This window comes from Camelus ferus, chromosome 20 (assembly GCF_009834535.1).
Source record: "Camelus ferus isolate YT-003-E chromosome 20, BCGSAC_Cfer_1.0, whole genome shotgun sequence".
Classification (NCBI taxonomy): domain Eukaryota; kingdom Metazoa; phylum Chordata; class Mammalia; order Artiodactyla; family Camelidae; genus Camelus; species Camelus ferus.
The window spans coordinates 7,647,098-7,669,643 of NC_045715.1; the positions used below are offsets into that span (position 1 = coordinate 7,647,098).

Here is a 22,546-nt window from a genome sequence, read left to right on the forward strand (position 1 = left end):
TTAAAGGGTAATTACTGAGCATTTGCATTTTTACGTTCTCAGGACCACTTTTCTTGGTTATCTGCACTGTATGGTATGAGGCCATATTCTCACTGCAGAGATGAAACCAAGTGTGAGATAGGGCAGTGACTGGTTAAGAGGTTAAGATGCATTTTGGTTCAAGGTGAGAATTCACAGGCTTTGGTGCACTGAGCCATGTTTCCCATGCTTACATATCTGTGAAACAGCAGCTGTGAGCTGAAACTCTGAGAAATATTCTCAGTAAAGCTGAAGACTTTAAAAGAACCAACCTCTCCCTTCCCCCTCTTCTTTCGATACAGAAATTGTCACAGTCCTCACAGCTACCTGTCCTCCTGGCCCGAATACCTTGTGACAGGGTGCTGGCTGCCTCACAAGCAACTCAGCTCAGATCCAAGTACCTCTCGACCAGAGGTGCTCCTTCTGTTAGGTAGAACTCTTTGTCCCTAAGAGTCTGCCTTCCGGCCCTTGAAAGCTGGCCAGCATTTTGGGACAAAGGGTTTTAGAAATAAATTTTTAAAGGGGAAATGGTACATGCCTTTGTAGCTAGATCACTGAATTTGAGGTTCATGAGCCTTACTGATAATTTATAAATCAGTTTAGTTCTCTGTTTCTCAGGGTATCATTTCTTTGCTTTTTATCTCTCTCATTTTCTTCTGTTTTCTGCCTGGTGTCTTCCTTCTCTTGAATATATTTCTATCTTTTTCTCTGTCTCTCACATTCATATTTTTCCCTGCAGTGTTTTTCTATTTTTCTGTTTTTCTTTCTCCCCCACCCCACCCCCATTTACCTTTCCTTATTTCAGATCAAGGAGTGGGCTAGGTACTGAAAGAAATATAGGGAAAGTCTTTGCCCAACAAGAAAATCAGCTCTAGAATCTGGTATCTCTCCTTTAATTAACCATAATAGAGAACCATTATTTTTCCTGGCTTTGTCTTGTGTTTCTCATTGTTAATTGAAAAAAAAAAGAATTGAATATATTTCTTTTTGTAAGGAACAAAAAGATAATCTAGTGGGTTTATTTTTTGTACCTTTATGTGACACTCAATTGATCAATGGTCCTTGGATTGGAAAAACAATGTCTTCATCCTTGCATTACTCTCTTTTCTTCAATATGAGAAAAATGTTCGGAATAAGGCTCAGATGCTCTAGAGAGCCTACTGGTTTATCCATGTCATCAGTAAGAAAGGCCATACAGTTAGCTGGCTTATATTCAACACCTGTTGGTCCTTCACAGCATGAATTGTATGAAGCCAGAGGTTCTCAACTTGAGTCTGCATCAGAATCACCCAGAGGGGCAGTTAAAACACCCGTAGCTGGACCCCACCCCCAGAGTTCTGATTCAGCAAGTCTAGGGTGGGGCCTGCGAATTTGTTTTTCTAGTAAGTTCTGGAGTGATGCTGCGGCTGCTGGCCTGGGGGCCACATTTTGAGAACCACAGTGTTCAGCTGAACTTCAAATAGTTAAGAGACAGTTTTGCCAGTAGGGGGTTGGTGGCAGGTCTATTTACCTATGCTCATTTTTAGGGTTCAGAAGAGTGAAAATTACAATAAGCCTTGAAATAAATAAATACACTGTTCTTATTTAAATGTTTTTCTGAGTGAAGAAAATGATTCTTCTCGAGAGGCTCAGAACTTTCAGCCTAGGCACGGGTCCAAAGGGAAGGAGGACCCTTCTGTAGATGCTACTCAGTATTTGCACGCTCCTCTCCAACTGGGTCATGTACCGCTAGCCAGGTTTTAGGTCAACTCTGAGATCTTGTTTTTCTAAGCAAAGGAGCAAAGACACGAGCATGACTCAGGGTACGAAATGCTGACTTCCAGAAACTCCTGCTCTCGCTGTTTTTGTAATTTAAAGAAATCTAATCTCTGCAAGCTACCCTGCTGTGCCTGTACCCTGACATCATGTTTGTTTGAGTTTTGGATTCAACAGTAAGATCATGACTTAAAGGAAAAAGAAAACAGCAACATGAAAAGTCAGAGTTTTTTTTTAGACCCAGGTTGTGGACAGACCAGCTGCGGTGGGCGTGGATGTACACCCTTGTACACACACACGTGGCGTGTGCACATCCCTGCAAAGGGCATGTGGGTGGGGGAGGGGGAGAGCCCCAGCAGCACCCAATACACAAAACATACAAATACCTTATTGTTTAAGGTCCCTGAGGATCAGGTTGATCACTGAGCTTGGTGACACAGGAAAGAATTTTAGAATTTAAAAATTCCTACAAATTACAGTTAAATGTTATTTACAAAATTTAAACTTCCAGGAAAACAGTTGTATTAACTTCCTGATTTCCAGTCCACTCCAGTAATACAAACTTACTGCAATGGTTCTTCAAGTGAGAACCTTTCTGACTTTCTGAGACAAACTGTAAGCTGACACAATACTGTCCATCTGAATCATAAAAAATTTCATTGTCAGTATCGAGAATATTTCACTTACAAATATTTTACTACCTTTTAAAAATTATTCAGCAGACTTACCTTCAGACTCCAATTCAGTGGTGCAGAGAACGCTTCATTTCAATTTATTTAGTCTTCTCTATGTAAGTTGGTAGCTGGGCTTGGTAGAACCAGAAAGATTCTGACGCATAAGCTTGCCTGTGAGAGGAAATTTAAAATGTTACAACCACAGAACAGCAGGATGGGATGTCCCAACTCTTCTCCAAAGTACCTTAGCAATTTGCCCAAGGCTCCAATACTATAGCAGATCACTTCGTCCATAATGTTCTTTGGTCTTTTGAAGAACCTTAATTTCTGGGACAAGGACAGAGACCCCAGAGATAATAGAACTAGTCAAGAGGGTAATTCCTTGTCCCAGAACCAGGCTAACCCAGAATAAAGTGAGTCTTGTTCTCCCAGATGCGTGTTTGGAGCCTGTGCGTTGAATCATGAATCAAGATCTGAACTCAGCGAATTCTGAGTACCTGAGATCTGATTTTAAAACATCACTAATGTGCTGAACTTACTCTCAAATATTCTGGGGTAAGTGACTTGACTTCCTTAACAGGTCACCGAAGAATTTGCAAGAGCAGTCTCGCTCTACCTCGGCTAAGGAAATGATCGGCATCCTGCGCTGCAGGACGGTTGAGATTTAAGTGAGTATGGAAGTAAATGGGACTTTCCAGTGTGAAAGAAGGTCAAGGTGTAGAACCCAAAGGAGTCAGAGCTGAGCGGAGGGGGTAGGGGATGGAGATGGACACAAAGTGTTATGGTTACAACTGTTTAAACATGCAGAGGACAAGGAGATTAAAATACACAAATGTGACTGTTGACAGCAACGGTAAGAAACTGGCTGGGCTATGGGAGATTTTTTCTCTTTCTTAATTTTTCTATGTTGTTGTTTTATAACATTTTGGTCATTCTTTTACCTCACTTTTATATAGGAAGACAAAGTTTATTTTTAAGAGCCATGTGAAGGATTATCCTTAGAAAAGAGTAGACACCACTTTTAAGATCAGAAGACAGATGGTAAGAATATCTACAGCCATAGACGACCTGGGAAGCAGAGGAAAGGGAATTACGAAGTTCATCACAGGCGGTCTTTGGGAAGTTTTTCCTGCTTTCTAAGTGGAATGAATGACTCTTCCCCTGCGTTCCCTTTGCTCTATATATCAATGCATTAATTCACCTACATGGTCTGACCACCCTTACCTGTTCTCCTGTCTCCCTCTACCCAGCTGTGAGCCCCTCCAGGACGGAGATCATGCCCTGTTTTTGTATTTAAGACTTAGCATGATTCCCACTTCATAGCAGGTACTCAATGAATTCTTGTTGAAAATACTTCCTTTTCTTGAGGAAAGAAGAACTTAGATCATTTTCTGAGAGTGAAGGGGTAAGAATAGGGTGAGAACTTGAGAAAAGAAGTTAAGTTCAGAAACAACCGTGCTGGAGTATGAGAAGGTGGCTGGCTGAGGATCTGCATAAGGATTGCTGGGTAAAATCTGCACTTGAGGAGACAAGGATGTTCTATCACATTAGGTTAAGAGCAGCATTCACTGAGAAGGTAATGACGCCGGCGCACCCTTATAAGAGAAAAAAAAAATCTAAGTTGTGGATTTCAGAGATTCAAGAGTTACCAAGAAGTCTCCTAAGACTTCCTCACACACTGGTGAGTGCAGAGTCCTGAGGTCAGGACAGCCACAGCCCCCCTCATCCTGAGAGACTCTTCAGTGTGTCAAAGAACATAATGCATGTGCTGTGACCGCTTCCCAGTCACCTGGCACAGGAACAATCAGGACACCCCCTCCACTGGGAGAGGGGGAGAGGGTCCCAGTCCAGGAGGACAGGTAAACCAAAGGTCGGAGGCACACACGGCTCCCAAGGATGCCAGCTGGATGTGCTGAGCCGGGTGATTTCTCACTTTCCCTCAGCCAAGTCTCCTGTTTTGTAAAAACTCAGGCAAGGGTTTTACTGGAGTAGACAAGCATGAAATGAATTTTCCAGAGAAGTTTCTGAAGTGGGGGAAAGTTCATGGCTCAAAAGCACTGGTGGGTAATGAAATGCGATTGCAAACTTCTGTTTTTCTTTAGAAAGAGAGTTTTCCAGGTTTTAAAATCTGAATCTAAAAGTTGAGCTGTATCTTCGACTCTGAGCCCATCTTCTTCTCTAACCCTGGTGTTGCAAGTTTATTTTATGCTGCTTCTAAGTTGCCCAGGCAGGTGACTCTGGTTCTACTCAGTACCGAGATATTGGCTGGAATGCACGTAGGCTGGCCTCCCTTTGCCAGGGGCCTTGTCTCTGTGGCTCCTTTTCAGCTCAGGGTCACAGCTACTTAAAGGAACATCTTGAGAGTAAACCTGGTGAAGGCTGCTTGCCTTAACCAGCTGGTGATCCCTCATCATAAGTCTTCATTAGACTGATGTTTATCATCAGGAACTCATCTTTCATTTATCTAAAACCAAATGCTAGTTTTAAGGATGAAGAAACAAAACTAAAACAAATCTGGCCATCACGCTCCTCTTTGGGCACTACTTACTCAGCTCTTGTCTTTGAAATGCAATCAAACACACGTGAATGTTAGGCTCCCAGACCTAGGAGGGGGGTAAAAAGTAGAAATACAGCTTTATAAAACAAACACAGGAAAATGCTTTGATTCGTCCTAATCCACCACCCATCCAATCTGCTGGTTCTCAACTCTGGTTCCACTGTCTCACCTTGAGGAAGTTGTTTAATACGTCACTGGGACTCAATTATCTCTAAGTTGGAATGATAATGCCTATTTGGAAGGGTTGTTATGAGAACTGAGTAATGTATGGAAAGTACAGAGCATGTAACCCCTGATGAATGTCTGTTTCTGTTCTCTTCAAACTGCTTCTTGGAATTACTCCTCTGTCTCTACTAAAACTACCACCATCAGGGTGCAGATCTTTTTATTCATTAAATTTTACACCCTTACGGCAGACACGGCATCTTGGTACGACCGCGAGCTTGTTCCCATCTTGCCTGATGCTGTCAAGCCTTTCCCGTCTGGAAACATCACTTCCTTCATGTCACCCTTGCTTGAGGCTTTCACTAGCTTCTCGTCCCCTACTCACCTGCAGCCTGGAGTTCAAAACCCACAGCGGCTCCATTCCATTCATTTTTTACAACTATGCTAAATGTTCCTGTTTCAATCAGGACGCCGTTTAAAACGCCTTCCTAGGGATAGAGAAGTCTAACTTATTTTCCTAATTTCATTTTTGTTTTTATGGATGTGTCTCTCTCCATACTCTCTCCTCGGTGTTCACGTATTTCTCTGTCAACATCCAGTGCACCCAACAAGGTTTAGCGACAGTCCAACCCCTTCCATAGAGGGACTCGAGACTTCTCCAGTCCTCGCTGACCTTTAGCCTCTTGCTGGGCTCGGACTGCTCCGATTGTGCTCGCCATGGTTTCACACTTTTCAAGGCTGAGACGCACTGCACAATGGGGAAATCCCAAGTACATGGAGGTAAGTACTGAACAGCATGTTTTCGATTGCACAGCCTAAGAGATCTGGTCCAAGAGGTCAGATCAGCTCAGGAATGTTCCCTCTTCAGTTCCTTGCCTCACTTCTTCCCTTTTTTTCTTCTTTTCTTCCAGTACAAAAAGGTATTTTACATTGACTCTTTTATCTTGATCTGCAATGTTTTATTATTTATCATTTTTTTTTATACATTTTAGAGGTACTTCTCTGACATTTTCTAGAGTGTTAAATATGACACCATGACCTGCCCCTCAGATCCCTTTTGCCAGCATTTTCTCAAGTCAGGATTTAGAATTACTGAGTTGTATGTTTGAAGCAACACACCTGTTAGCTGCAAATTTGTTTTATTTTTTACTTTAGAGTTACACACAAAAAATTTTGATCATACAATGTGTCACAAAACACAGATGGTTTAGTATCCATTTATATTATGAGCTCATAGCATTACATCAGTGTTTTATAGATACAATTTCATATCCCAAGGAGTTGTTGCAATGAATTCCACATCAGCATCTTTATTTTGTGAAGAAGAGTTAGTCTTGGAATCAGTGTACTTGAAATAAACAAGAATGTTAATTTTGTAGCATTTTTAGAATTTCAATAATTGAAAATCACGTACAAGCAACAGCTTCCATAGCTACGATAAATAAATCTTGCTAGTGAAAGTCTGATAGCTCTCATAACTTAATTTTAGACTTTTGGCCATCGTTAAGGGATATACTGCTTAAAAGCTAAGACTTAAAAGCTAGGATCTCCTTCTAATCTGTTAAAGTTCCACGTCCTCGTTGAATAGAAGTTGAAAATGAAACATGTTCCTTATTCTAAGGGTCAGATACTTTACCAAGGAGTAGACTGGCAGACAATCAAAGGAAAACAAATGACTTAAATAATCTAAAAGCTGACTCATTCACTCAGCAAATACTTATTGAACATCTCTTGTGGACAGACATTGTTCTAGACAGCAGTGATAAAGGTAGGAATAAAATGCAGCAAGTCCTTACTCTTATGAAGCTTGCATTCCTGCAGGAGATGAATGACAGCAAATGAGAAAACAGACAAGCCTGTAATTATAACCTGTAGTAAGGGCTTTAATGGGAATGAACTGGGTGTACTGAGAGAGAGCACTTTCTTTGTAGAGTCATCAGGGAGGTCTGATGTAAGGAGCTACCTGTAACGTATAAATTAAGGCCTGACAAATATGAAGGAGCCAGCTATGCAAAGGAATAAAGGGAAAGCATTCTGGCATCTTGGAGGAGGAAGAAGATGGCTAACATGGCTAGAAGAGAGGGAGTAAGGGAGAAAACGGTACAAAGTGACAAGGAGTTAGTAGGGGCCAACTCAACTGGAGTCTTGGAAACTGGGGGAGAGGTGCATTTTATTCTGAGTGCTTTTGGAAAGGAAATACCTGGATGGTTTGAAGCATGGAAATGACATGCTCTGATTTATGTCTTAAAAACATCTCTCTGCTGTGTGGGAATGGATTGTTGGTGGGGGTCGGGGGAAGTGGAAGCAGGGAGACATTCAGAGGCAACTGCACTCATCAAGTGATGATGATGGGTTGGGTTAGCATGAAAGCAACGAAGATAAGGTGAAGTGGATGGATTTGAGGTCCATTTTGAAGATAAAGCTATCAGACTCACTGATGGATTGGAAAAAAAATCAAGCCTTGAACTCCTAAGTGGGTAGAGAGGACATTATCTAAGACTGGGAGGACTCAGAAGGAATAGAATGGATAGCAGGAGAAAATGAACTTTATATTTGTCGTGTCTCTTAGTGTGATGGAGGTAATGAGTACAAAGTTGGATATCCAAGTTTGGAGCTTATGAGAGAGGTCAGGAGTGAAAATGAGAATCTGTGAGTTGTGGTGTATCAATCACAGCTCAAGACTTGGGATAAGATCATTTCTCTAGAGAGACGATGTAGATAGAGAAGAGGGCCTAGACCTAATGCCCTGGGGCCCTTCCAACACGATAGAGACTAAGCTGAAAAGGGGAATCCATCAGAGAGGACACAGAGAACTGCCAGAGAGGTAGGAGGGAAACCGGGTAAACACAGACTAAGTGAGAGGTTCCAGTAAAGGAAGGGGTCAGCTGTGGTCAAAGACACTGAGGACCTTGAGTAGAGTCTTGGATTTGGCAACATGGAAGTTATCCGAAATGTGGACAAGAATGTCTCAGAAAGAACCCTAGGAGGGTGAGGAAGTGGCTACAGAGACCATAAATGACTCTGTTGAGAATTTTTCTAGGAAAGGGAGAAGAGAAAACAAGCAGAAGCTGGAAGGGGATGTGGGGCCAAAGGAGGGGTTTTGTTGGTATGTTTTGCTTTGTTTTAAGATGAGAGACAGGCGAGTGATCCCCCCATTCCAGAGCGGGTTGTGTCAGAGGGCCGCAGCCTGCTGACACAGAAAGCACTCATGGGAGCGAGGCCAGCCCTCATGACCCACTGCCCACGCGAAAGCAGGCACCAGCACACCTAGGGAGTGGTCAGGCCAGAAACACGGATTCTAAGACAAATCTTTTGACTTCTGTAATAAAAATGTAAAGTCTGAGTAAAACAGCCACAATTTGTTTTCTTAGGTTTGGAAAATCGCAGAGCAGAGATATAAAGAAGAATCTTTAACACTTGTATTTGTAACTGTCTAGCTTCCGTTTCTGTTTCTTCCACTTATTATTTGTAGCAGCTTTTAATCAGGCAAGAATCTAAAACTTACTGAAGCATTTTCAAAGCCTAACCCAAGCACATTCCCCAGACCCCAGGTCTCCCTCTTTCCTTGGGAAATGTCCAAAAATAAAAGAACTTTATTTTCTCAAATAAAATGGCTCAAAGTGTAGATAATGATTTAACATGAACTTATTTAGCTGAGGAAACAAAAAACAAAAAACGAATAAAATGCAAGGTAGAAGGATGACATTTTTAGAACAATTATTGAAAAACTTCTGGCAAATGAATAGTGTAATTTCAAATCATGATTCCACCATACAAGTAAGAGAGAGACATGAATCTGGAAAAGTCCCATTGAGCCATCAGGACAACATATAAAAGCAAATGTGTTGTATGGAGACAAAAGAGTACAAAGAAAATTGTATGTTTATGCTGCAATTTGGATACAGTGAATACAAAACTTGGAACTTTAAGTGTAATTAGGAGATTGAAATGGATTCAAAGATTAGACACTGCTACCAAAAAAAAAAAAAAAAAAAAAGGACAGTCACACTGATAAGTTTGCACTTCCATCTCTGGTCTCTCACCAACCTTCCACCACCACCAGAATATCCCTGTTCTCAATCTTATTATCTGAACCCCATTTTCTAACCTACGTTAGATGTCCCCACCAGTTCCCAAAGACCAGTGTTTGGGGGGGAGGGTATGGGCCAGATAGATACAGATTTCAAAGACAGGTTCAAATTTCTAATTTCATATTTTCATTTGAGAAACCAATACCATTGCTTTTTCCTTCATGAAATCTTTCCCAGTCTTTCCAACAGGAAGTAATCTCTCTCTTCCCTAAACTTCCAAAGCACCATAACACTTCCCCTTGTGGTGCTTTCTACTTGTCCTCATGTGTATATAGTGATTTATAGGAATGGCATCTTTCCTCTGGGGTAAACCCTGGATGGGAGGATTTGAGTTTTTAGATCTTAGTACTTCCTGTTGTACTTAACACAGTGCCTTGTATTTAGTAAGTGTTGAATATGTAAATATTGGCTGAAAAGTTGTGTGAGATTTTATGAGATGAAGGTGTCTATTTCAGAGCAAAACTTACAGTGTGTCTGGACTGGACAACGACTGTGCAGCTACCAGCACTGGTAGCTTACTACCAGAGCCATGGCTCTCTGCACGACCTCAGGGCCCTGCTGCCGCTGCCCTTTGCATGCGTGCAGGCCCCAGAATGTTGTAATGAAGTGTCCCCTTTTCCTACTGAGACCTTTCATTGCAACAGGGTTACATCCTTCACTGCACACCCTCAAAGTCTGAGGAAGGCAGCATAACAGAGTAAGAGCCTGGGCTCTGGTGCCAGACAGCATGGATTCTGTAGTCTCCCACTCAGATCTCCCTTCAAAAGAGAGGGGCAGAGCCCTCGAGGGCTCTTTGGATCCCCTGCAGCACTGGTGGCAGACCTCACTTCTCTTAGACTCCTCTTAGCCATGCCTGAGCGACCTGGGCTATTAAACTCGGCCATCATCTGGATGAGGGATTCCCTCGCTTTGACCCGGGGTCTCCCGGTCCATCAATCTGAGGCTTCCCCAGATCTGCACAGCAGGCTGAGGCTCCTCCTCCCTGTCCTTCCTTCTTTCTCTCCTGTCACAGATACCACGCCTCGGACCTCGGTCTGAAGTCTGTCCCCACCCGCTCCTCCTTCTTCGTCCTTCATGGGTGCTTCCCCTAAGAAACCTCACCCATGTCTAATGTCACCTTGGCATTTGTTCTCTAACAACCCACGTGGATACAGGGTCAAACCCTGGCTCTTTCATTTTATAACCTCAAGAGGTGACTTTGGGCAAATAGTTCATTTTTATTTTTTGTCTCCGTTTCCTCACTTGCAAAAAATGGGAAAAAATAGCACCAACTTCATATGGCTGCTGTGAAAAGTGAATTAATTCCCACATGCAAAGCACTTAGAATAGTACCCATATACCAAGCATTCTGCAAGTGCTAGCTATCCTGAATTCTTCAGTGCCTTTGCTCAGTGAGCGATGCGTGTGAAACCCCTGTTGGAAGCAAACAGCACTATTACTTCAATTATCACTGGAAAGTACTCTGCTACATGAATAACATGAATTCGCCACTCCTCTTAGTGGGTATTGCTACACTTTTAATTAATCTCCAGAATGGCCTGTGGAATAACATTCTGAAACGATTCTAGGATAATTTCCTGAGTTCCTAAGCATTCCATTATTATCTATATTTAAAAAAAAAAAAGAAAAGAAGTTTGTTAGTTAAATCCTTTACTTCTGCCTATATTCACTTGCTCTTCCTGACTCCTTGGTGAAAAAGAACCACGCTTGCCCTGTTTATGACAGTTAGGAAAAGCACGACTCGACTCCTCCTTTTCTCTAGACTAAACATTTCCAGTTCCCCCAATGCTTTCTTTTTGATCTTCATTTCCAAACTATTTATCACTTGCGCTCTCTTTCTCTGAAAGCTCACCAGAGTTCCAAATAGTTGAGCCACGCATTGAAGAAACTTCTCCAAAGAGGTTTAAGTGATGGAAAATAGTAACAGCAAGAGCTGAGCCTGTCTTGCCCAAAAGGCCTGCGATTAATCACATCCAAGGAAGACAGGTTCTTCCTCTGATTTATAACTTCACTTTACTGGGGGTGGGGTGGGGTGGGATGGGGAAGCAGCGGATTAATAAGGAATTAAGTGGAAGAGGTTGGTTTTGCATCTGGATCTAGTTACTATAGAAGAAATTCAGTATGAAGAGTTTCTATTTTCAATCGGAACAAAATGCATTTGCGTATCATTGCTAAAAAGCTAAGCTGAGAGGCTTAATAGTAACTAATTTACGTATCATTTGCTGGTAACCACATAACTAAGCAAAATTTTCAGAGGCCAGAACTTAAAACATGCTCTAAATGTTTGTTAAGAACAAACAAAAAAACCAAAAAAACACCAATTAAAACTAAACTTTTGTTTCCTAATACATCTTTTTTGGCAGTTAAGCTATTTTATGGTGCCAACATCAAATCCTTGATTAGGATGTTTGCTTTGGATCCACTACCTTTTGTGTCACTTACTGGTCCCTGTGAATTAGGCCTGTTTTTATCTCCTCTCCATTTGCTGAAAACAAACGTAAAGCACAGTTTTCATGGCCCCCCACCTTCTGATCTGGAGCATTTGTGAGCGGAGTCATTGCAGATAGTCCGCGCAGACTTAGTCAGGAGTCTTGGCTGCATACGTTGGTGTTTGTGACCGGCAGTCCAGGCCACCAGCCACCAGGTTCACAACACAATGCCTGGCACTGCGTCAATCCCCCCAGTCAGTGGGATCAGGAGGGGAAGGTTGAATTTCAGCTCTACAAGTGTGGAGAGAACGATGGGTTTTCTGAGAAATAGGCTATAGGAATTTCCCCCTCATTTTTTTTTTTAACATCAGGATTATCCAGGGATACTTCCCAATAGACTAAGCTCAGTTAGCTAGGCTTCATTCAGATACAAAAGCTTAGCCTTATCTGTAAGTAAAATAAATGAGAGACAACCACTCAAAGAGGGAAACCAGAGATTTAGAACACCCTGAGACATGGCAACAACGAGGGTGCAGCAGGGGACAGGAAGGCTACAGGACAATGAGTCTTTAGGCTCCCTAAAACTAACAGAGCTGTGCTTTTAAAACGTTGTCATCTGAAACCAACAGGGGATTGAGAGAGAAAATTAGTCGGTATTCGGAGGCCATTGCGTTAAAAAAAAAAAAACAAAAAACTAAAAGGTACACATGCTTTAAAAAACAACAGAAACTAAAATGAAAAAAAAAAATTGAATTACAAATCACTTAAACTCTCCCACCACAAATCCCCCAGCTGTCCCAGCTTTTTCTCATCAAAGGAGGTTCTGGAAGACAATCAACAAATCAGAGACGTAAACACTGAAGGAAAGAATAAGATTTCCTTGGTTACACGTGGGCCCATTCATCCAACATGGTTTCACGTATTTAAAAATTACGCTGAAGTCACTTTGGAATGTCTACACCAATTATTTTTCCCAGCTAGGAACAAAGCTCAGAATGGGAATAAGAATACAAAACAACAAAAAGTCATTAGTCAGGTAGCCCAAGAGTCACAGGATTTTATAAGAAGCTATTAAATCAGCAAATCATTTTCCCATCCATCCCACACGATGGACTGGATTCCAACTCTGTTCATTGCTCTTTCCATCGCCCTTCGCTCTCCTTTCTGGAAACCCACACGAATCAAATTCAAGGGTATGGTTGGTGAAAGTCCTCTGGGCTGCGAATGAGGACCCCTGGGGCCCGGACCTAGCACTGATACAAGCTGTGTGACGCTGGACCTCAGATTCTTCAGAAGTAGAGGGAAAGAGTTAGACGAGACGGTCTGCTAGGGCCACCATAATGAAGTACCACAGACGGGGCAGCTTAAACACCAGAAATGTATGTTTTCACAGTTTTGGAGGCTGGAAGTCCAAGATCTAGACATTGGCTGCTTTGGTTTCTTCTGAAGTCTCTCCCCTTAGCTTGCAGATGGCTGTCTTCTCTCTGTGCCCTCACATGGTCTTCTGTCTGTGTGCCTGTCTGAGTTCTAATCTTCTCTTCTTAAAAGAACACCAGTCATATTGGACTAGGGCCAACCCATATGAGTTCATTTTACCTTCATCACCTCTTTAAAGGTCCTACCTCCACATATAGTCACATTCTGAGGTACTGGGAGCTAGAACTCCAGCAGGCAAATTTTGGGGGAACATAATTCAGCTCAGAACAGTCTCCAAGCTTCCTTTCAGTTCTAGAGTTCTCTGATTTCTTTTCTCTCTCAAGTACTGACTTTTCCTTCACTTACCTTCCCTATTCTCACATGGAGAGATTCAGCCTCTCTTTTTATAGACTTCAAGGAACTGAAGTTGCGTGTTTAGGCTGTCTGTAGTCTTAGTCCATTTAAGTTAAAGTCCTCCACAGGGCAGGGGACACCACCGACCACGTCATTTTCCATTGCCTGGAAAGGCACTACTTGATGTGGTGGTCGTGAGCCACACCCGGCCACTTTAATCAGCTCCTTAGATGCACTAGCTGTGTTCCAAGTGCTTCACAGCCACATGCACCTGGCGGCCGCCATACTGCACAGCTTGTATTTGGACCATTTCATCGTTATACAGCCTGACACTCACTTATGCAACCTCTCTTGGGCCCCAGAATTTTCATCTTTAAGATGGAGATGGTAAAAGTGCCCAACTCAAGGACCGATGTGAGGATGAAAGGAGTGCCCAGAGGAGGGGTGCTACCATCATGGATAGAGGATTTCGGAAGATAGCTCTGGGATACCCTACCCCAGGCCAAAGTTACAGCAAGGACACACCTAAGGCTGTAACGTAACAGCCAGGAACCAGGGTCGTCACTCACTCATAGAATCCTGAGTCACACACTAGGTTTGTAGGTTTGAGGTTTCCAGTTGCTTAAACAATCCAAGGTTGATCTGGGAATGAGAAGAGGCAGAGCCCTGGTGTGGGCGGCAGTGAGCCCCTGGTGCAGGGAGGGAAGGCAGTATGCCGAGAGACTGGGTATGGGATTGGGGCCTCATAGACGTTTCCTCCAAAATTGTGAAATAAAACTGGGAACGGGGCAGCACGGAACAGAGGAAATGTCAGAGCGGCCTGTCCAGGGTGGTCTGAGAGACACGGCAACCACACCATCTCCAAACATGTCTGCCATCCCTCCTCAGAGAATTCCTACCTGGGATTCCAACTACTGGATCTACTGATTAGGCAACGAAGAAAGGAACCTTCTCTCTGGATGGTGATCATCAAAATGCATCTGTAAGCAGGAGGCAGAGGTTCAGGGGTGCTGATGTGGGCAGAACTCCTCACTCTGTTCTATCCCTTTACCACCAGTTTGGTCTACAAAGACAGGAAAATGGTCCCTCTTGGACGAACACACAAAACAGACAGGGTTCCTGGTTGTAAATAAAATCACTTGAATTTTTGTGTTTCTGATAGAGTTACTTCAGTACTTGGTTAGTATTTACATACGGTCTAGCAAACCTCCCCCAGCATCTCTTTATAATTACAAGCACAGACAACAGATCTTTCTAATTAATGCCACCAAGTTCAGTTTTTCCTCCTCCGCTGCTGTCAGCATTTGACCTTTCAAGCATCAGGGGGGAAATATTAAATGTATTCTCCCCCACTAGAGCCAATCTTACACCATTAGGATTTGAAAGGGCTATCTGAGCAGGTCTAATGAAAAGTGATACACAACACACCCAGCTTTACCAAACCACAATGAAGCAAAGTTTGATTAGGATTTTAAAGGGAAAGAGTGTGAGAAAAGGGGTCAGACAAGGAAAAGATGACTGCAGTGCCTTTGGGGAAACTGCCTCTAGGAGGTCACTATCTGATCTGAGTCATTAGCATCCTCTGTTATGTCAAAAAATGCCATGTCTGACTGGACAATTTTGGAAGACTCCTTTTTGCAGGAGGGCACAAAGCTCAGGGAGTTGAGTGGTAGTCAGGATGTGCAGAAAGACACTACGTTGGCTGGCCTTTAAGGACATTCTTACATTTGCAAGGGGAGGGGAAGGAGTGTGAAACAGGCTACCTGGTTACAGAAAGGGGCAGAGACCTAAATTCACTGGCCTTGGAGCAGGGCTTCTGCTTTGCCCGTCCCTTCCCAATCTCAGTAAGCCGTCTCCACCCTGGAAGGGCCATCACACTGGAAAACTCCACGCAATGACTCCATCCCTTGTAAACATGCTTATCTGAAAAAATTCTACCCTGCTTGAAGATTCTAAAGCCTGCATAAATCCAGTTCAGATTAAACTATTGCAAAAAAAAAAAAAAACCCAAAGGTTAATTATTTAGTCCTTCACCTATGAACCCAAGATGCCAAAGCACTCTTGCCCATTGAAAAGTCTAATCTATCCGAGCATATCAGCGGGGGGTGGGGTGGGGGGGGCACTTCTGGTGGGGTTTTATTTGCCTGAGAAGGGAATGGCTTATGGGAAGAAAGTCATCCCAGACAACAGTGTAAGATTTGGGTCACAGAATACGTTTTTTCTTCAATTTTGGAGGAGCTGGGGGTTATGCGTGGCTCCTCTCTGGACACCCAGCCAGTCCTTCACAGTCTTGAGGAAGAGCAAGCATCCCTGAGGACGAGCTCTAGAAGGTGGCTTAGGAATGGGGTAACAGCTGTAGGGGCACAGGATGTTCCTCCACCTCAGCACAGTCCAGTCACTGTACTGACGGGATCTGAGGGCACAGAATGAAGTACCGGCCATTGATGGGCAGTACTAAGGGCCATCTCAGAGGTGATCTGATCTCCGCTGCTAGAATCAGTAACCTGGGGGCCCAGCCACGCAGCCTCTAAAGAGTGCAGTGGGCGTGCCACTGCTGCCACCACAAGGTGGTTTTGGGGAGCCAAGAGGGCTTCTTAGGAAAGTGTGTAAGAAACTCTCTGGAAATTTCCATTGCTAGCTGGGACTGATTAGAGATGCCCCGAGGCTCTTAAAGTCCACAATTTGTGGTTAAATTGAAGAGAGCAGCTATTACTAGTATGTTATAGAAAAGTATGTTACATACACATCCTGTGAACACAAAGTGATGAGACATTGCCATAAATTATACCTGAAAAGCAATCTCATCATTTACAGACACGTGTAAGGTAGAAACATCATTCTACTAACTTTACTATGCATTTGTGTTTGGTTTCGTTTGAATCCCTAGGATGAGGCTCAAAACAAAACAAAAGGGTTTGAGTTTATCAAATCTCCTTGTGGTTGATCAGCAAGTTGGCAGATCTGCTGGAGTTGGGGTTGAGTCAGAGTTCCAAACTCCCTCAAAGAATCAGCTCTTCAGAGTTCAGTGCTCTCCCACCCCAGCCCCCTCTGAATTATGCTCTACCGGGCTGCAGAATCCTGACCTCACAGCGTAATGCTCTCATCAGCGAGGCTCACCACAAATCCTTACTCTGAAGACGTTGCTCCACTGAAGCCCCAGCGATACTTGAGCCATCTCAGGGTAGGGCCAGACTTCAAGAGTTACTCCTGGCAGACTTGTTTATCACCAGTGCAGCCTGCCCACCTTCTGAGGTTACTATCAATGATTATGGGTAAAGTCTGCTTTGAATTTGTTGGAAAGGGGGAACAATTTGTCGGAACAATGTATTTGGTTCAGGCAATTCATTTTGAGGGCTTTAGTCCCCAAATTTCCTGCATCATAATCACGATCCATTTTCACAGTCACTAGATTATCAAATCCTGTGTATATAAAATAGAAAAAAAAGGAGCTTTCAAATTTGTAAGTTAAAGTGGTGGTACAAATGTTATTTGGGACACTGTGAAACAGTATTCAGAATTACCCTATGGCCTTCAAAAGCTAACTGCGAAGGAGACTGCTTTTGCCATGTTTTTAGATATGGTAAAAATTAGGTGCAACATTGTTTAGAAATCATAGGCTTGCTGATCCCTTCTGCTTTTCGGGGATTACAGAAAATACAACCTGCTCTATCACATTTTAAATGGACAAAAAATCATGCATGGGGGGCGATTTTCTTGTCTTTTATTTGCACATCCAGTCTGGGGGCAGTGTTCTACGTCAAAATAATTTTTCCTGTTTATTAGAATGTGTTTATGAGGGTTCACTGAAACATATTCCTTATGTATGCTTATTTATTGGTTTTGAAACCTTTTTTCACTTTGTCAAGTTCACCTCCCAGAAAAGTGTTGAAAAATTAGGGTGTTGGCCCCCCCTGGTGCCGTATTTAGAGAATTGCACCTGCATGTGTGAGACCCTCTAGAAACGGTAAGAGTGCCCTCTAGTGCATAGAAGCAGAGTAAAGCTACAAATTCAATGCTAATTACCAATTAAATACTCATGAAAAAGAGTAAAACTACAAAATCCTAAAACTACAGGGAAAAAAGTGACCAATTATGCCCTAACTACGAGCTAAGCATCGTGCTAAGGCCCGTAGAGTACTGGTGCTTTGGGTGTCCATTGCTGTGGTTGGTACACATCATTCCCAAAGGCAGTAGCTTAAACAATAATCGTTATCTCCCACGGTTTCTGTGAGCCAGGAATTGAGAAGCAGCTCCGTCAGATGTTTCAGGATGGAGGTTCTTCACGAGACTGCAGTCATATAGTGACTGGGGCATCTCAAAGCCTTGTTTGCTCACGTGTCTGGTGGCTTAACTGGTAAGAGGACCCGGGGCAGGAACAACCAGCCTCTCCCTGTCTCTCTCTAGTCCCTCCACTGGTTCCCCAGCATAGCCAGACTTCTTTCAGGTTGGCTTAGGGATGCCAAGGCAGTGTCCCAAAGAGGTGAGCGGGGAGGAAGTGGTATTGCTTTTTTATGAGCTAGACTCAGAAGTCCTGCAGCATCACCTCTGCTGTGCTCTACAGAAAGAGGCAGTAACAGAGGTCCACCCATGTTCAAGGGGAGGGACTGTAGCCTCCACCTGGGATGGGATATATATATATATATATATATATTTGTGTGGCGATTTTTGAAAAATACAATCAATAATTATTTGCTTTATTTAATTCTCTCCAAATCCAACGAGGTTGTTATTATCATTCTCCTAATTTTACAGTTAAGAATTTTTTTTTAAGGGAGGTACTTGGGATTGAACCCAGGACCTCCTGCACACTAAGCATGCACTCTACCACTGAGCTATCCCCACCTCCCCTCCAATTTTACAGTTAAGGGAATGAGGTCGAGACATAAAACTTTGCTTCATATGTCCTTTCAACGTCATACTAGAGCATTGTCTAGTGAGCCAAGTGAAGTGTTAGCTGTACATGGCTTTCAGGCTCGGCACTACTGACAGACTGAGCCAGGTAATTATTTGTTGTGAGAGCTGTCTTTCTGGGCCAGGTAATTAGTTGTATTGGACACTGTTCAGCAGCATCCCTGGCCTCCACCCACCCGATGCCAAGAGCATCCTCTCCCTCCCCTGAGCTGTGATAACTAAAACTGTCTCCAGACATTGTCAAATATCTCAGGGGATGGGGTGCAACTGTGGCCCCACTGAGAACCACTGTTTTAGGGGAAAGTAACTTTGATTATTTACTATTGATTAGGCCAGACTCTGTAAAGTTAATGTTCATTTATAGAAGATCTATCTGTTGCAATTTATTCCTGTCCAGTAGAAAATATAAATCCTACAGACCGTGGTTTTATTGCTTTATAGGGCATTGATCAGTTTCAATCTAATTTGTAATCTTATTTCAGCATTCTTTTCATCCTCAAGCATGCAGGTAAGAAGCAAAAGGGGCAAATTTCTTCCTCAGCCTTCTGTTCTGGTCAGGCCCTCAATGGATTGAAGGATGACCAGACAAACTGAGAAGGACAATGTGAAGTATTACTGAATCCACCCATTCAAATGCTAATCTCATCCAGAAACACCCTTACAAGCACACCCAGAAATAATCTGGCACTCTTTGGCTCAGCCTAGTTAACACCTTACTTTTTAGCATTTCTGTAGCCTTCATTTCTTTGTGTACAACTAAGTTCCTAGTATTATAGTCCTTCTGCTAAAGTACTTCATTAACTTTTCTTTTTAGCACAGGTCTGCCGGTAATGAATTCTCTCAGCTTTTATTTGTTCAAATCAAAATTTGACTTCATTTTTGAAAGATGTGGAATTCTGAGTTGGTAGTTCTTTTTTTTTTTTTCTTTCAGTATTTTAAAGGTATTATTCCATTGCCTTCTGGGTTGTATATGTTCTAATGAGAAATCTACTGTAATTTTATTTGGACTGCCTTCAAGATTTTCTCTTAATCTTTGGTTTCCAGCAGTTTGAATATTATTTGTTTAGGTGCATTTCTTTTTCTGTCATTTATGCTGCTTAGGGTTTCCTGTACTTCTTGGACATGCATTTTGAAGTCATTTATTATTTTTGTTAGCTCTTCAAATATTGTCTGTCCCATTCTTTCTCTTTTCTTTTGCTTGTATGGCATTTAACCTGTCTTCCTCTCATGCTTTGACCTAGGTATGACAGTGCTTACATCCTCAGAAGGGCCTATCTTCTTTAAATTTCAGACTTCTTGGTTGTCCAGCAATCTTAATTCTCCAATGGGTTCAAAAAGAGTTGTGATATTACGGTTTACCTTGCATTTTCTTGTTATTATGGTGGAAGTGATGTTTTCTTTCTAAGGTATAGTTTTCCTTATCTTAAGGATAAATGGAACTTAATATAATTTTCAATTTTGCTGTAATTTAAAATTTAGATAGAAATTGCAAAAATAGTAAGAGAATAACCAAATAACCTTTATCCAGATTCATCAATTATTTATATTTGCCTCATTTGCTTTATCATTCTCTCTGCATCTATTTTATATATATTTATCTATATATATATATTTTATATATATTTATCTATCTACATCTATTTTTATATATCTTACGTATTATTTGAGAATTGGTTGGAGTCATTGTATCTTTTACCCTAAATACTTTAATGATTATTTTGTGAGGATTTGTCCTTATAAACAATAGTATATTTATCAAAATAAATAAGCTTAACATTAAGAATATATTTGTATACCTATATCATATATACTATATATATATAATTAAGCCTACAATACACAGAAAGACTTCTCAGAATTGCCAACCCATCCCCCTGTATAAAGCAATCCTATTAACTAGAGCTGAATATCTCGCTACAGTTTTTTTTAGGTAAAATTTAGATACATTGAAATGCATAAATACTAAATGTTCAATTTAATGAGCTTTAAAAATTTACATGCTCCTAATATCACACTGAAATTTAACCTCTTCTTTGAAGACTGCCTAGGCTAGCCTCCACATGCAACTTGAACATCTCTCTATTACAAAACTTACTGTAATTATTTCTCTAATCACTAGACTATGAACTCACTAAAGAAAGAGATTATGCCTCTTCATTTCTGGGCCCTGACTTTCAAACAATATATGGTATATAGCAAGGTATCAATAAAAGTTTGCTAAATAAGTAAAATGGTATTGGAACTAACAGCATGCAGCTTTAAATAAGGGAGTTGTGTAATTTTTAAAGTTAAGATCTGCTTACTACTTCTACTAAATCACCAGTAAGACATATATGGTAAGAACAGTCAAGACATGAAAGGAAAAAAGAAAAAAAAGACAGCAGTTGGAATGCTAATAAATCATTATGTTCTTAGAACTCTTTACAAAGACATGAAACTCTTTTAATCATTTATGCAGCCTTTGAAATTGGTGGGTGGTACAAATTACTACCACTCTATTTATATAGTAAGGCCTTCAGTTTTAACAAGATATTTAAAAGTAAATATATGTTACCTGTCCAAAACTTAATAGAGAACTTTTTTGTAGCTCCTGATTGATATTCTGACACCTGAAATTTATTATTTTCAGTTGTCTAAAAGCAGTGCGTAATCAAATCTATTGACAGACATATTTTTTCAATATCACTATCTTGGCAAAGGGAGAGGCTAAATGGAAATTTGATTAGGCAGTTGCTTCTGAGTTATGTCTGGAGTTGTTCTTTTTCTTACGAAAAAGATAAAGAAAAATACATGCTCTTTTGAATATAATTAAGTAAGTAAAATTGTCTTAGAACAAGAGAAGAGAGAGAAAAAATATTTGAGGAAATGATGGTGACAGTTTCCCCAAATTTGGCAAAAGGCAAAATTTTACACATATAACAAGTCTATTAAACCCCAAGCAGGAAAAATACAAAGAAAATCATATCTAGGCACATCAGAGTCAAACTTCTGAAAACCATGATTTAAAAGAAACTCTTGAAAGCAACTGCAGACTAGCCACAGATTACCTGATGACATGCAGTGGAATGATATGCATTAACAATGATTTCTTGTCAGAAACAATGGACACAAGAGGATAATGGAGCGACATCTTTAAAATGCTGAAAGAAGAAAAGTCAGTTTCGTGCAGTGAAAATAACCTTCAAGAATGAAAACAAAATAAAGACATTTTCAGACAGATGAAAACTAAGAGAATTTTTATCAGCAAACTTACAGTACAAAAAAATGTAGAAGTTCTTCAGGTGAGAACTGATGCCAAAGGGACATTCAAATCTTCAGAGGAGAATGAAGTACCAAACACAATAGATGTGTGGCTAAATACAAGATTTTTCTTTTTCCCAATTTTTTAGAAATATGTATGACTGTTTAAAGCAAAAATTATAACATTTTACTGTGGAATTTATAATATTGTAGATGAAATACATATGACAACTAAAAAATAAAGGAGTTTAAATATCTATATTTTTGAAAGATTATTATACTTTGTATGAAACGGTCTAATATTAAATTTAAGAAATATGTGAAAAATTAAGGATGTATATTGTGGTCCCTAGAGCAACCTACTTGAAATAATGCAAAATGATATAACTTAAAAGCCAAAACCCATTAAAAGGGGATTCACAAAGACCCAATTAAATCAAAAGAAACTAAGAAAGTAGGAGCAGAGAACCAAAATAACAAATACAAAACCAGATAAACCAATGGAAAAAAGCTAATAAAATGGTTGGTCTAAACTCAACCATATCAATAATTGGATTAAATATAAATGTACTAAACACTACAAAGAGCAGTCAAAAATTCATAGTAGTCAGAATAGATAAAGCAAGACCCAACATAATCTCTCCATAAAAGATGAACTTTAAGTATAAAAATGTAAATAGGTTGAAAGTAAATGATATTAAAAGATGAATCATGCAAACAGTAAACCTAAGAAGGTTGGAGTAGCCATATCAGCATGAGATATAATAGATGCCAAGGCAAACAGTATTACCAGAGATAGAGAGAGGCATACTAGAATAAAAGGATAAATTTATAAAAAGACATAAGAATCATACATGTATATACCTAATAAAAGAGGTTCAAATACATTAGATGAAAAAGTAACATAATTCAAGGGAGAAAGAGACAATCTACAAT

General features: G+C 41.0%; 1 long non-coding RNA gene across 1 annotated transcript; it reads left to right on the top strand.

Moving 5' to 3' along the window:
• Nucleotides 1–746: 746 nt before the first annotated feature.
• Nucleotides 747–16,844, top strand: LOC116658199. The gene is made up of 4 exons (XR_004313421.1): nt 747–756; nt 3,296–3,300; nt 16,471–16,479; nt 16,695–16,844. It is a non-coding gene; the product is annotated as an uncharacterized LOC116658199 (long non-coding RNA).
• Nucleotides 16,845–22,546: the final 5,702 nt, after the last annotated feature.